At 39.9% G+C, this 2,923-nt stretch overlaps 1 protein-coding gene across 4 annotated transcripts in view; it reads right to left on the bottom strand.

Annotated features, from left to right (window-relative positions):
* Positions 1-2,923, bottom strand: part of ARL13B (ADP-ribosylation factor-like 13B) — a 93,273-nt gene that overhangs the window by 65,402 nt on the left and 24,948 nt on the right. Inside the window, exons 3-4 of one of the 4 annotated variants that reach the window (XM_011977269.1) lie at positions 2,219-2,340; positions 2,146-2,148 (exon numbers count right to left, since the gene is read on the bottom strand). The exons of the other annotated variants lie outside the window; for them this stretch is intronic. The gene's annotated coding sequence lies outside the window, so the exon portion shown is untranslated. The remainder of the gene's footprint in view (positions 1-2,145; positions 2,149-2,218; positions 2,341-2,923) is intronic. 4 annotated transcript variants of the gene reach the window in all.

Below are 2,923 nucleotides of genomic sequence, written 5' to 3'. Positions count from 1 at the left end.
AGAAAAGTAGGAGCCACGGGAGAGATGTTTTAAGAAGACCTAGGCGCATGGTCTAAACAACTGGGACACCAGAATGAGCAAAATGCCTTTAGAGAATTTACAGCCTGAAGAAGTAGAGAGATACACAAACAAAAGGCAATTAAGTAGTGACCAAGTAGGTATCAGTAAGAGGAGGCCAAAAAAGCGGACATGGTCAGTTCTACTAATCAAGGTAGTAACGGTTGGGGCAGTTGGGGATTAAAAACGACTTTATAAAAGAGGGGATTACATGACAAAAATACATCTTTAAAGATCAGTAGATATTCTCTCTAGTTAAAGAAGTGAGAACAACATAAAAATATAAAGGAAAGAGAAGGCTTAAATCTGGGAAGTTTCAAGTAGTTCTATGAAATTAGAGTCCTAAAAAAAACTTCAAAGTAAGAAACTGAAGAGTAAATATGGGATGAAGGACAAAAAGAGAATGAAGGGTGGGGCTCAAAGTTGAAGGCAGTTTTCACATTAAGCATTTTCTAGACTCAGAAAAAGGAACTTATGAATATATGGAGGTGGAATACATAAGAGAAAGGAAAGAGGATGTTCTAAGCACGCCCAGTATACATAACAAATTAGGTAATCTGATTAGCACATTCTAAGATGCCTGCTCCCATGAATGTCAGGCTTTAGAGGAATGGATAAAAGAAGGTTAGAAGAAAGTGTCACGGCCTCCAGGTCAAAACTGGTTTTCCACTTGTTTTTGTACGGCCCACAAGCTAAGAATGTGTTTTACATTTTAAATGACTAAAATAAAAGAAAAACATTTCATAACACAGGAAAATTATATTAAATTCAAATTTCAGTGCTGTAAATAAACTTCCAATGGAGCTTAGCCACGCTCACTTGTATAGGGATTGTCTTTTTTTTCCCTTTTTTTTTTGAGATGGAGTCTCACTCCACTGCCCAGGCTGGAGTGCAGTGGCGCGATCCCGGCTCACTCAACTTCCATCTCCCAGGTTCAAGCAATTTTCCTGCCTCAGCCTCAGGAGCAGCTAGGATTACAGGTGTGTGCCACCACACCGAGTTAATTTTGGTATTTTTAGTAGAGACGGGGTTTCGCCATGTTGGCAAGGCTAGTCTTGAACCCCTGTCCTCAGGTGATCCGCCTGCCTCGGCCTCCCAAAATGCTGGGATTATTACAGGTGTGAGCCACCGTGCCCAGCCTGTATACAGATTGTCTATGGCTGCTTTCACACTACAGTGTAAAAGTTTTGTAGTTCAGAAGGAAACTGGATGACTGCAAGGTCTAAAATATTTACTGTTCAGCTCTTCACAGAAAAAGTTTGCTGACCACTGGTTTAAATGATGGTGAGTGTCCTGTGAAGATATAACGTAGAAGATAGCATAGGCATAGGCTTTAGAAAAATTCATAGACAATAACAGATGATTTACTTCTAATTTACTTAACATTACAGAGTAGCATTTGAGGTGAGAAAATGTTTTTCGCCGAGAGTGAGTTTTGCAACCTGTTAATAAATAAATGCCCTTCCACTATTTAGTAAGCACGATGTCTTACTGCAATCATCAGTTTCCAGAAACAAATACACGTTATGCATTTCTCCCAATTCTTACCCTTTAGATTAGTGGCACCAGGGACCAGTTTTGTGGAAGACAATTTTTCCATGGACTGGAGGGTGGAGGTGGTTTCAGGATGATTCAAGCACATTACATTTATTGTGCACTTTATTTCTATTATTATTACATTGTAATACATACTGAAATAATTATACAACTCACCATAATGTACAATCAGTAGGAGCCCTAAGCTTGTTTTCCTGCAACTAGACAGTCCCAGCTGGGGGGTGATGGGAGGCAGTGACAGATCATTAGGCATTGGATTCTCATAAGGAGCACGTAAACTAGATCTCTTGAATGTGCAGTTCACATAGGGTTCATGGTCCTCAGAATCTAATGCCACCACTGATCTGACAGGGGGCAGCACTCGGGCAGTAATGTGAGTGATGGGCAGAGGCTGTAAATACAGACGAAGCTTTGTTCACTGGCCTGCCGCTTACCTCCTGCTTTGTAGGCTGGTTCCTAACAGCCCACAGACAGATATTGGTCCATGGCCCCGGGGTTAGGGACTCACGTTAGATGCCTGACTGATGATACATTCTAGGTGCCCAACAAAGTCACTAGCATAGATACTGCTATATTGTAGCACAAAGCATTAAATTAAGATTACCTGGCCGGGCTGGGCGTGGTGGCTCATGCCTGTAATCCCAGCACTCTTAGAGGCCAAGGCAGAAGAATAGCTTGAGGCTAGGCATTCCAAACCAGCTTGGGCAACATAGGGAGACCCCATCTCTACCAAAAAAAAACCTAATAAATTAAAAATTAAAAAAAAAAAGAAGACTAGCCAGCATTCAATGAGATACACTCAATGAGATGTAGTATGTATGATATATATTCAATATTCAATGAGATGCAGTATCTATGATATAAAGCCATTTAATGATATAGAGGCCTTATCTATAACTTAATTATAAAAATTACTTATCATATTGGAAAAAAGCATCAAGAGATTCAAAGAGAACTATGCTGCCTAACTATACTTCTACCTCTCTTTCATATAAGCACAGGCATGTGACTAACTTCTAGCCAGGAAAATGTAAGTAGAAGATAGGTATTCTTAAAAGCAGGGCAGCTCATCTTCTTGAATTTTCCTTCGTATTGTCCAGAATACAAACACTATTCCCTCTTAGCAGATCAAAGGCATCAAGGAGTCTCTGCATCTCTGCATGTATTCAAATCTGAAACATGGTAATAGTCTGGTCCCATTAATCCAGAGCCTACTTGCCATGAGTCACCAGTATACTAAGAATATAAAGTAATGGAGTGCACAGTATCTGTACCAAATTAATAAGGAATAAAGCAACTTAACATAAAT

This window comes from Mandrillus leucophaeus, unplaced genomic scaffold, assembly GCF_000951045.1.
Source record: "Mandrillus leucophaeus isolate KB7577 unplaced genomic scaffold, Mleu.le_1.0 Scaffold176, whole genome shotgun sequence".
Taxonomy (NCBI): Eukaryota; Metazoa; Chordata; class Mammalia; order Primates; family Cercopithecidae; genus Mandrillus; species Mandrillus leucophaeus.
This window is presented reverse-complemented; position numbering and strand designations above follow the sequence as displayed.